A 13,734-nucleotide genomic window follows, 5' to 3' on the forward strand; every position below is an offset into this window, starting at 1 on the left:
AGTGGCAGGTTGGCTGGAAAATTCAATCTTGAGCCCATCATATAAACACATCGAGCTAGGGAAAAGGTTCTCAAATGATTTTCACCCCGGCGTGCCAATATCTACTCTGTGGATAGATATAATTATCAATTAATATAAAGCATCTCATTTTCTGTTAATTATAGATTGATTTGTTGAAGGCCCCGCTTCGTTAGGGAGGATGTTCTCTAGGTAGATGAAGGAGCAAACACTTCACGCAAAAAGGAGAGCCTGCTTATGATCTGGGAAGATTTGCCCTTGCATCCTTTGAAAAAAGAAAAAAAGATTTCTCCTCTTGTGGGAAAAGAACTCTGCATGTGCCCTGGGGTACTCATCCAGGATTTTTGCAACCAGAAGGTGGTTCCTCACAGTTAAGCTACCCCGAACTTTCACTCCCGTTCATTCATGGGAAGACCGGCAGCTCAAAGATGCGGTGCGGATTAGCTCCATCAGTAGAGAATAAGACTCTTACTCTCAGGGTTGTAGGTTCGAGCCCCACATTGGGCAAAAGGATCCCGGCATTGCAGGGGGTTGGACTAGATAACCCTTGTGGTCCCTTCCAGCTGTACGAATCTAGTCACAGTAAAAGGGTCCCGGATTTAGGATGGTATTCAGCTAAGTTTTACTCAGCATACTCGTTGAAATTAATGGACCTGATTCAATCGCATTTGTTAATTTCAATGTGTCTACTCTGAGTAAAACTTAGTTAACAATAATAATGATAATATAATTTATTATTTATACCCACTCATCTGGCTGAGTTTTCCCAGCCACTCTGGGCGGCTCCCAGTCAAGTGTTAAAAACAATACAGCATTAATAAAACTAGCTTAATTTTCAGCATCTCCAGATAAGGCTGGAAAGGACTCTTGTTTAAAACTCTGCTGCCAGTCTGTGTAGAGAATACAATGCTGGACAGGACCAATAATCTGATTTGCTAAGGCAGCTTCCTATGTTAGTTAATGAAGATTTAAAAGAATGCCTTGGGGCTAGATTCAGTGCTAGCCTTGGGCTGCACTTATGGACAGAGCAGGGGTCAGGAACTTGCGGTCCTCCAGATGTTGCTGGACTCCAACTCCCATCAGCCCCAGCTAGCAAGGCCAATGGTCAGGGGTGATGGGAGTTTTAGTCCAGTGATATTTAGAGGAAGATCAGACTCTAGATCAGTGTTTCCCAACCTTGTGCCTCCAGATGTTTTTGGCCTACAACTCCCATCATCCCTAGCTAGCAAGACCAGTGGTCAGGGATGATGGGAGTTGTAGGCCAAAAACATCTGGAGGCACAAGGTTGGGAAACACTGCTCTAGATCACACAGTGAGCCTCAACTATAGAGAAGGGTCCCTCCACTGCAGTTCAGCTCCCAATGTGTGGATTGTGGTGTGCCTAGGCAATTGTGATGCAGCAAAAGGGATGGGATTAGTACACACACACACATTCACCCTCCTTATCACACAAGAGGTATAACACCTAAAAGGGCTCTGAGTACATATGGAACTCTGGACTAGAGGATCTGCAACAATATGAAAAGCAGACAGAAGCAATACCTGCATACAAACATCATGGAAGTTCTCTGCATTTAGAGTAAACATTATTTTAGGCCCTATAACTTACGACCAGTAAATCTGTATTCATGCTACTATTATTACCTGATCAGTTTGCAAATTACAGCTTCGGTGTGTATGGAAGCCGCGAATCATTACAGAAGGAGACATCAATCTACAAGGTCCATCTTAGTTGAAGACTCCTAAGAACTTTTTCCACTCTCTGTGCAAAAAAATTACATCTGTCAATACTTCAATTTTACTTGAGCCAGGAGAAATTAAGGTGTGACATCTAGTCAGAGATGGTTGTCAGCAAACTGATGACTACATACCATAATTAAGAAGGAGAGGACAAATTTATGCAGCTTGGTATAAAGCAGAATATATTTGGTAGAAGAACATTTTTCAATATGAATTATTTTGTGGGAGGCTATTTTAACAAACTCCAATACTATATTCTTGTTTTCTATATATAAGACTATTTTAAGATATACCGACTACTCAAAGGATCATTTATAGGCACACAATAATAATAATAATAATGCTGTAGCCTTAAATGAAATAAGCTCAAAAGGACCCACATATGACCTGAAAGTCCTTACTTAGTCACCCTATTAACTTTCTGAACACCATAGCAAGTGTGTGTCAGCTGCTTAAATTAAGGGAAGACTAATTAAAATTATACAAATATTAGGTGATGAGGGTCAACCTCTATCACCCTAACACCTATGTTTCAGAATACTTTACATTTTTCCATCAATATGAAATGTCCTTATAATAGTAATGTTACAAACAGTGATTCTTTGTCCTTCTTTGGCACATGCCAAAGACCATGAGGGAAAGGTTTGCTAGAGAATACAATTGTGTTGCTTGCGGGAGGGGGGGGGAGAGAGAACACCTGAGAATTTCAGAGAAAACTAGGAAATCTGGAAGGGAGGAGGAAATAAAACTGGGACAACAATGAAAAGGAAAACCAATCCTGCCCTTTTCTTGAGAGCCAGTGTGGTGTAGTGTTTAAGAGCAGTAGTCTCGTAATCTGGGGAACCGGGTTCGCGTCTCTGCTCCTCCCCATGCAGCTGCTGGGTGACCTTGGGCCAGTCACACTTCTCTGAAGTCTCTCAGCCCCACTCACCTTACAGAGTGTTTGTTGTGGGGGAGGAAGGGAAAGGAGAATGTTAGCCGCTTTGAGACTCCTTCGGGTAGTGATAAAGCGGGATATCAAATCTAAATTCTTCTTCTTCTTTAAAACACACACACACAAACACACACACGGTTGGATTCAAAGGTGCCCTTCTGTTCATGGGTCCCGGGAATCCTCATATATCGGTATTTGTGCATTTCTTAATGATCTAACCTGTTTCTGAGTCACTCTGTCCTCTCTCTGCTTCGATATGTAATTCAGGTTCCAAGTCACTCTGTATAAAGCAAAGCTCTGTGCTGGCCCATTCACTCTTTTGGGGAATCTAAAATCAGCTATAACTGTTTTCCATTTGGCAGAGGAAGATGCAATTTGCAGGACCAGGCGACTCTCCAGGGTGGATTAAGCATGCCAGATTGTAGGTTCGGGAGATTTTATGAGAGAAGTCACTTTCCTCCATAATCCACATTATGGACAATTCCAACCAATACTAATATTAGGCCAACTAAAATTCCATAATCTGTTTTAGGTTCATATTTCTAGGATGGTGGTAGAGTGGGGAGCTTTGTCTCTTGATCTTCCTTACCATCAAATAATTATAAGGCATAATTATAAGATATACTTGCTTGCACTTTAAAAACAAATCATTTTCAGCTTCACACTGCCATGTTAGCATTCCTGGGGTGTATTTGTGTTCAGAGGGGACATCCTTTAGTGGACATCATAAAGTGAGGCTGTCCCTAATGCTGTCTGGAAAGTGCTGAAGAATGCCACATTTTTTTTCCCCAAGCAGAGCAGCATATTATTTTATTTTATTTATTTCAAAAGCTACTTTAAAAAAAAAACACAAAATCTTCCACTGCTCTGTTTTAACAGAAAGAGAAAAAGGAAATAATCCAGAACAATTCAGTGCCATGGAGGCAGCATTTAGACCTCACTTCTTGCAAAACACAGAAACTGGGTGTGTTGAAGTAAGACACCTGACGTCCTTTGTAAACATCTGTGCCATGTTGACCTTGAACTGGCATCTCTGTGACTCAAGCCCAAGCTAGGTGTGCTTGTATCTTATCAGGCTCCCCTGTCGCAGGGAGATTTCTAAGCACCTTCAACAGAAGGCGCTTAAAGACTATCTGCAGACCTTCACGCTAAATACACAGAGGCCTAAAGAACACCTGGGGATATTGTGGGAGGGGCTTGCATGCACACCCCTGTCCTTGGCAAACACTTGAATAGAACTTCATTCACCCTAGATTATTTCACTGTTCCTGACCTACTATTTAGAAATAAACCATTTCCTTGGATTGCAGCAAGATATTTGATCTGCAGGCAGCATTTTTCAAGGACCTGCTCTTTGTGACACACTGTAGCCTGGAATATGTGTGCTGGACTGAGCTTGGCTGGGGCTTTTGTCTTTCTTATGTGCTCCTGATTGCATCCTTCTATGACTCTAGAAATAATAAAATCAATTGGGTAACCCTGGGTTTTTCGTCTTCCTAAATTCTTTATTCTATTTTTATTTGTATATGTTCCACTGCCAGCCTAAAGACGTACAGGAAATGCAGTTCTTTCGGACTGACGTGTAATATCAACAGAATTTCAATGGATTTCACTGAAGTCCTCCCAGCTACTGTTTCTCCAAACCAGAAACTTCACCCTCACCTTTTATGAAGGCTGGATTGAAGAAGAGAATTCTCATTCTGAACAGTCTATTTTTACAGCAACTTATCAAACAGTGGCCTTTAGCTGTTGTTCTGTGACAGCCACTCTATTAAAATCCTGATGTAAACAAGTGGAGAAGGTGAACTAGAAGTGCAGATATTTGCACAGCATTACTGTCAGGTAAAATTTTAAAGATAGGTTTTATGAACCCATTACTTGCAGTCAAGGCTTTTGACTACAGCATCAGAAATCATAGAGGAGACAAAGTGTTTTGACGAAACATGCTGCTGGGAATCGGTACGTAGCTTCCTTTTATGTAATTCAATTTAGCACAGGGCTTCTTTTTCCACCCATGTTAAGTGAAAAATCTAGCTGGGAAGACATACGGGCGCCGTGTACAATTGCAATATGGTTACCTTCCAATGTGATTAATATTAAAAGGCCTTTTGTTATCGTTTAGCGCCTAATGCATGCATAATTGCATTGTACAAATAGACCGAGGGTGATATTTGCATGAGGTTTTGCTAAGTCAACCACACGGCAACAAATACACAGACATCCAGGGGAATCCCCATCACCTGTGTGTTTGCTTTAACCTTTGGGTGGCATGTGTTTGAAGTGGCGCACAATCTGTGTATAGAAACCTCTTATTTATCAGGATCCTGTCTGTGAGGAAGGCTGTCAAGCTTGCAACAGGGCCTCAGTAAAATTCCATCAGAGAGCAGAAAATGGGTGCTCTATGGAGGCACAAACCCAAGCTGAAAACAACAACAATAACAACAACAACAAAACAGATTTCCTCTCTGGCCATGGAGCATTTGATAGCTCAATGCAGTCACAACGTGCTCATTCCATTGTGTTTTCTCAAACCCAACAGTCTAACTCCCCCCTATTCTTGTTTAATTTTGCATTAAATCTTCAGCCAGCCCCTCTAATGCCCTCAGGCCAATCCATATTCTCTTATTATTTGGCCCTCTTAACAGCCGCCTAGAATACACACATTTCCTGCCGCACAATTCCAGAATGACCCTGCAGACAACCATGATAATCACATCTCATGGATTGGGTTTTTCTCAACATCCGTCTTTTCACTAAAGTCACTAACTTGCACTGTGTTCAAGTCCCAATTTGCAACTATACTGATGATCACCGTTTGTTCTTCATGATGATGCACTCAGTATTTAGATAGTTCCCACACAGACTTCTATTGCACCCATCAAGGTAATGGGGCCAAACTAGTCTAATCCAGAAACTGAACACTTCCAAGTCCAACTGTAATCAGTGTGTATTTCCCCCTTGCATTTCCTGTATTTCATGATAAACTGGGATACAACTGGGAGCACAAACCACGTGATTAGAGATTTTTCCTTCATGACATCCAGCAGCTCATACGCTGCCAACTTCAATGGAAGTGTGGTGATGGAAGGGTGTGGCATAATCAGACCATTTGGATCTGAAATATTTCACAATGACAGAGATGACATCATGCTCTACCAAAAATTTCGCTTTCACAGGTATTTCATTCTCTTCCCACCAACAACCCATTATACGTGAACAGGGCAGACTTGTGAATGGCATAATGTGAATATCCAATGCATACATAAGAGACCTTCCAAGTGTCCCTGTTTTCCAGGGACGTCCCTGATTTAGAAAAGCCGTCCCAGTTTCTGATTTGATCCTGGAATGTCCCACTTTTCCTTAAGGTGTCCCTATTTTCATTGGAGAAATGGTGGAGGGTAGGGGGTTTTCTGACCCCCAAGCCGTCTGAAGGCAATCCTGTATAGGGAAGTTTTTTACATGTTTAATATTTTATTATGTTTTTATATATGTTGGACACTACCCAGAGTGCTGGGGCAACCCAAGAAGATGTGTAGGGTATTAATATTAAAATTATCATTATGGAATGGGATATCCCTATTTTCATCGGAGAAATGTTGGCGGGTATGACAAAATTGCACTGGACAAATAGCCTGAGAGTGATATTTACACAAGGTTTTGCTAGTCAACCACACAGTAACAAATACACAGCCATCCAATTCTGAAAATACTGTCATGTTGCTGTATGACTTGTGAATACATGTCTAGCTTGGCCTTCAGTGCAACAACCTATTTCATAGGGTTGTCGTTTGTGAGGCTAAAGTGCTACTCTGATCCTGTATGAAGCAAGAACAGAATACAGATGCAATAAATAAATTGGTCCTGGGGGACTGTGCAAAGAGCCCATCTGTTTTCTGCACATGTACAATTCACAACACCCCCACCCCCTCAACTGCATATGCAGCTAAACAGACAGACCTCAAGTGGGGAAACATCCATCTGAAATCACCAGCAACATGCAGCCAACAATTTTTGCAGAGGCTCCCCCACTGTGCAACATTTCATACTCATGCGCAGATACTGAAATGTGCATATACACACACACCCCTTAAAATACACTGAAATGAAATTATACTGAAATTAGGAAAAGATCAGGCTTCCACTTCCATGCATTTTAGACCTGAGCCAATTTTAGTTTCGTTTTCGCTTTTATTATGAGTGTTTTCAAGTTCCCCTGAAAATTTCATCTCCCCCTCCCCCTTTTGGTCCAGGTCCTGTACATTAATCACAACGCAGACAGAGCTGTGCAAAATCCCCATGGGCAATTTCTGGCTTTTGTCTGATCGAGGCTGGACTGAGCTAAAGCTTAGACAGAGTGCCCTTAAATACTCGTCTTGTGGGTGTTTGAGGCTCAGAGATGAGCCCACCTGAAGTGAGGCTGACTCTGCCTCTTTAGAGGAGTGGGCTGGTTGACTAAAGGACCCCACCTTGTCTGGTAGCCGTTCACCTTTGTGAAGCTCTTCCTCATCAGACATTTGGACACAAGAATCAAAATACACACACAAATCAGTTCAGCTTTAACCTCAAGGGACCAAGCAGGGAAATAATGCTCAGATGCAATCTTCATCAGCTAATACAACACAAATGTATTCTGTAGTTGAGTATCTGAGCACAAAACACTGTGTGATAACCTACCCGTCGGTTGAGACCCTACGCGAACTTACACAGAATCAAGTTTTAATGAAAATAATGGGGCTTCCATGTTATTTAAGCTTGGAGTGTCAGCGCTGTTTTAATTGCATCCTACAAATACATCTTTTCTTTGATTTAAAAAAAAAAATATTTTAAGGTTGGTGCTTAACCAATGCAACTAGTTTTACTGAAGGCAAGGAACATCAATTCCTTGGTCAGATACATCCTTCTGAATTCTGTACACAGCCCTGAACATGCAAGAATGCAGAAGAAGCATTTTAAGAAGGAGAGAGATAACAGCTGTCAAAGCCGCTCCCAAAGGCCAGATGCGAACCGAGGGAAATATATAGGCTGCTAAGGCTATTCAAAAGAATATCCAAGATATTATTTAGCACTGAGACTTCATGGGCACGGCTGCTGCCAACAAAATAACAACAGCGGGCTTAACAGGGAAGAACAGAAGCGAGGCTAAGACTTGCTAGCTCATGTTTAAGCAAGCCTATCGGGGCCCAATCATCTATTGACCACTCGCAGCATCATGCTTTCCTAGCAAGTTGGTTATTGTTAGAGAATGTAAATTCTCTGCACATTTCTATCCTAGTAGCCCTCAGAAATTTGGAAACCACTACAACTTTCTTTCTTACTTACTTTCTTTCTTTCTTTCTTTCCCTCTCTTTTTCTTTCTTGAAGTTTGGAGGATTATGGGAAATATAGTTTGTTTTCAGAATGGCTTAACCACCAATCCCTCTTCACAGGGAACTCTGGGAATTGTAGATCTTTGAGTGGAATAGGGGTCTCCTAACAACTCTCAACACTTTTAACAAACTACAGCTCCCAGAATTCTTTGGGGGAAGCTGTGCCTGTTTAAAGTGGTATCACAGTTCTTTAAATGTACGGTGTGAATGTGAACCTTTGAGGGTTGTCATGATTAGCTTTTACTATTATACCACAGGGTCCATACAGACAATCAAACTACCTCAGGGGATATTTGCTGTGAAGATCTGTGGGGGAAATGTGGGGTGAAAGGTGGTTGCCTGGATCCGTCTCACATGTGAGAGTAAGGTATGATTCACCAGGCAACTCTGGCGGCAACATAGGATTAGCTCAAGGATTCAGTGGTACACTTTTGTCAAGTGCCTTATCTGTGCCCAAGCAGGGAGAGTCATTTCTCTTACCGAGCTCATTAGCTACACTCATCTCATGAGACCCAGACCATTCCGATCACTGCGTGAACTTTTGGGTACGTACCTGTCTTGAATCACAACCCTTTCCATATTTGCCTATAGTGGCGTTAAAAGAAAAACGGAATACTTCCCCCTCGTAATTATGTCTGTCTAAGCAAAAATTATGGCAGCCAAGGGAGTAGTTACGGTGGAAACCATAGGATCATAGCATCTATTTAAGGGCAATGGGGAAGGTCTGTTTCAGTAAGCGCTCCCATTATGGGCAAGAACAGCCAAATGGGTTAAAATACAATCATTCCAGATAAATTTCTCCCCAAGAAGTCAAAAGATTTGAAAGCTATTAGCAGTTCTGTAGATCATCCTCTTCCAGACACTTTTTTCTTTTTTTACTGACAGGTTGAAGTTAAAAATTTAAGCAAAGGAAGGATCTCTCTTTGCTACATACATTTAATGGAACTGAAGCCAAAATAAGTCAGACTAAATTATGGGAGTAAATGACCTCCTGGGAAGTATAATACCAAATTCGAAAGAACTGTAAAGAGTTTCCTTTGATCTTTTTAGCTCCACAGCCTGAAATTCAAAATCTGTATTTAATTTTAGATTGAATATGCCAGCTTTTAAGTTTCCTTTCTAACATGATATATCATTTTAAGTGATAGGACACCTTTAACTTGTATTTCTTGAAAATGCTGACTGTCCTCCCTTTATTCTTTTACACCATAAAAAAACCAGATATAAATATAACTAATTGCAAAAATTATTTGGGGTTGGGTGCTCTAATGTTTAACCCATCAACCTTCAACTTAAAAGTCTAAGCATTCATGCCCATCCTAAATTTTCAAGGAAATATACTTTGATCTAAGCTGAGACACATGCAGTTTCAGTCCAAGTCCTGAAGAAGAAAGATCTAAAAGGTTAAAAAAGAGAGAGTCATTAAAGCATCCCAGTGTAATAAACACTTATTTCAGTTTAGCACGTGGGCTATAGATGTAGTTCCCTCCTTCCCACCCCTAGCTCAATATATTATAGCACACATGCAGATTTCTTGGTATGTCAAGCTCACAAAGTAGAGACAGCCCATTCCTAAAGTAGGAACCTGTATCTGTGAAAGTTAGCACTCAGAAACCCAGACTTTTGCAACTGTGTAAGGATTTTACACAGAGACAATTGAAAGCTTGAATTCTGTAAATACACATCATCTGCTAAATTTTGCACTTGAACAGAGATTCTCTTTTCCTAGTTTGCCTTTGCAAAACCAATCACGGACCCTAAATAAGCAAGTCAAGATTTCAGCACCCCATGAGGATGACTCTAGGCTTGTCCAGGCTCTGTTCCAATTCAAAGGCTTTCCTTGCCTATATTGCCTGGCCAGCTGACTGGCCAATCAGCCTGCAGCAGTCTTTAGAAAGGATCCATCTATTTCAGAATCTCACTGTGCACTTGTTAATAAATGGCTGCCCCAGTTTTATATTGAAGAGGCAGGCAGTGCTCTGGCAAGAGGAACTAGGAAGTTGCTAGGTGCATATTTGCACAGAGATCCCAAATGCTTCCCTTCTCTATTTTTTTTGTCATGTAGCCAAGGCTGCAGTCCAAAACCCAACTGCCCAAGTATAAACTGCATGGAACTCAAGGAGACATCATGGGTGGTCTTTATGGGTTTTACTCAGAGTAGACCTATTGAAGATGCAGATAAGGCTAGCCTGCTTCACAGTGTAGTTGTGAGGCACCCTGGCAGAAGGTATGTGAAATGCTTTGAACATAACCTGCTGAGTTCGAAGGCTGAGAATGGTGGTAAAATTAGTTCAATATTATAAGCTTGCTTTTCCTTCAGCAAGGATGACGGACTTTTCAGCATTTTGGAAAACTGCCTCGATATCCCTTTTGGCAAGCAAAGTGAAAGAAGTTTCTGCGTCTCAACAGATTTGGGAAGGATAGAAGCATCCTTGGGATTCTTTTAGGAACATCAGGAGCTGGTTTATACTGAATCAGACAACTGGTCCATCTTGCTCAGTGTCACTCCTACGGATGAGTAGGGGCTTTCCAGGGTTTCAGACAAGCAACATCCCAAAGCCCTACCTGGAGATGCCAGGGTTTCAACCTGGGGCCTTTTGCATGCAAAGCAGATGCTCTTCCACCCTATAGACACAAACCATTAAAAGACACACCTTTTTGATATATATTTTTAAGTTACAAACCTGCTGAACATTATTATTGCTTCATTCTTTAATCTCCCAGTATACAGTGTCTTTGGTAGCCTTTACCAATGTGTGTTTCAAGGACTTCTTCATTTCTCCCCTGGTTCTGAGCTTCCACTGCTCTTGCTTCTCTTCCAACTTGCGCCTAATATCCCCTCTCTGCTGCTCACCCTCGCCTCACCTCTCTATAGCATCAGATCCTTTCCTTCTTCCTTTTCACTCTGTCATTCCCAAGCACAGGAATCCCAAAGATCAACAAAATACTGAAGTCTCTTCTGCTTACAGTACAGTCCTATACATATCTATTCAGAAGCAAGTCCTATTGAGACCAATGGGCCTTTCTCCCAGCTAAGTGCACACAGAATTGTAGCTTAAGTGGCGCTGCCACCCAGGCAGTCACTGGCCAAGGTTTGCCAAGTGAAATTGCCAGCTCTAACCAGCTTAATTATTCTGGCAGGTCCCTAAAAGATGGCCCTATCCGCAGCCGTGATATTCCCTTTCAAAGGCTGGTCAAGAGGCATAAATAAAATCCCAAGCCTCACAATATAACATTACAAGCTGGAGCCAGAGGGAATAATTTGTAATGCATAATTTATCCACTGAATTTAGCATCATTTCTTCCTTGCAGCAAGCGGGCCTGTGATTTCCTCACATTGACTCATTATTCCAAATCACTCGACATATTTTTTAACTTGATTGCTAACTGCTCTCTGTGGGGTTTTGATTCTGTTTGAGCTGAACTGGTTAGCCAGGGCTCATTTGTTCCTTTAAAAAAAAGGGGGTGCCAGGATTGGATTTAAAAATAATAATAATCAGGATGTTGCCATACATTGGTGTCCTGAGAGATCAATGGTATGTACACCAGGTCACAGCTACTACTGGATGCATTGAGAAAGCGAAGACTATTCCACTACAGAATGAAATTAGGAAAGAGAGACAATCAAGAGGCAAAAGTTTTACATACACATCACTCACGTGTAGGGCAGTGCTATGGGCAGAATTCGCCTAATAAGTCCTCTCAGGGGAGCCCTGTACAAGGACTTCCACTTGTGCAATGTGGTCTTCCTTCTCTGCTCCCCTCACCCCCTAAAATTGGCTCAGGAGGGTTGGGAGAACACCCAGAACCACGTGGTGGGGAGGAGAGCGGGGATTGTTCCATCTGGCAAGCTGAAATATTTGCACAGATTCATCAAAGTGCAACCTTAAATTCTGCCCCATGGTTAGTGGGGAGTGCGGTTGCCCCCAATATCCTTCCAGCTTCCTTCAACAACTGTATGTTGCACATGAATGTCTGTAGAGGAACGCCAACAGGTAAGCTTTAGAATTTGGATTTGATATCCTGCTTTATCACTACCCGAAGGAGTCTCAAAGTGGCTAACATTCTCCTTTCCCTTCCTCCCCCACAACCAACACTCTTTGAGGTGAGTGGGACTGAGAGACTTCAGAGAAGTGTGACTAGCCCAAGGTCACCCAGCAGCTGCATGTGGAGGAGCGGAGACGCAAACCCGGTTCACCAGATTACGAGTCTATCGCTCTTAACCACTACACCACACTGGCTCTTATGCTTGTGTGTAAAGGTTGCCACATGATTGAGACACCTGCAGTCTCTCTAAAGCGGTGCAGCAAGGCAGTTTGGGAAACTGGGATTTATGGCCTCATGGGTTTACCTTTAGGTGGTAATCAGTTATGACCAAAACAAAGGAGAAAGTTCTCAGTAGTGTAAAGAACAGACAAGGTCACAGGAATCCCCTCCGAACAATGTAAATGATATCAAAAGTGATTTATGAGTAGGAAAAACAAGACTGCCTACAAAATGAATATATATTATAATCACATACAGGAGTGATAGCCACTGCTGTGTAGCATTTTCTCCAAACACCTCAATGGTTAGACGAGATCTCCTGGATTGCATCCCATTTCATACTTCATCAGAACGAAACTTGAGAATTTCTCACAGATGGTAGCTGTAGACCCCCTTATAGCCTCTTATTTGACGTTTCAGAATTATATTAATCTTGTTTCTCATATACACATGAGATAATGTCACACATTTGAATGGAATCCACAATTTAAGAGGAAATAAAATGCCATTATAAATTGAATAGCTGGTGTAGTTTTTCCACAAGAGCTCAGTGTCGCTGTACCACAGTCAATGGCGCTATATCATAAGGCATTATTTTGCTCCCAAAGACTGTGATGCAAAAGGATTGTTTGTTTATCATGAATCCTTGCAGCATATCAAAGATTTTTCTTTTTTGAATAATGTAGAAGTACAAAGCTATAATCCAAAGGTAGTTTCCAAATACAAAGAAGGCATTATTCAATGTTGTTTCTCAAACCCTCCTGCTCACAAAACGCAGTAAATCTGTCCATATATCCCCAACAGATACGATTCTCAAAAATGGCTATTTATGCTTGAGTAGAACAGATACTCATGAGTAGAATGACTATTTTAAAGGAAAGCGTATTGCTACATCCACTATTCCCCGAGAGTCAGGAAAATACTCACGAAAATCATTCTAGAAATACAGCTCGATCCATTTTGTCAATTAAACAAAAGGGGGAAGATTGTGTTTTTAAACCTTACAGAAATGGAAACACAACATAGGCTGCCAGTGGTAGGGGTGGGGTAGAGCAGGGTGGGGCAACATTCCTTACCTAACTTCCCAATGTGGAGGTCACTGCCCGTAGCCGAGCAGGAGGAGGAGAGGTGGAAGGCAGGCACAAGTCGGGCACAGTGGTGAAGCCAATCCACTGCCCCCCATCCTCTGGGTTACCAGCAGTGACCTCTGCATTTGGGAATCAGGTAAGCAACATTACCTCACTTCACCCCACTGGCAGCTCCTGCAGGCTGCAATCCAATGTACACTTGCATGAGAGTAATCCCCCTCTGAATACAGTTGAAATTACTGACGAGATTCTTTCATTTATCAAGCTGCTATCAAGCGAAACAAGCTTTCCCAAAGCTGTGATTGGCCTCTAGGCCTAGCGC

Source organism: Podarcis gaigeae (genome assembly GCF_964106915.1).
Source record: "Podarcis gaigeae genome assembly, chromosome: 1".
NCBI lineage: Eukaryota > Metazoa > Chordata > Lepidosauria > Squamata > Lacertidae > Podarcis > Podarcis gaigeae.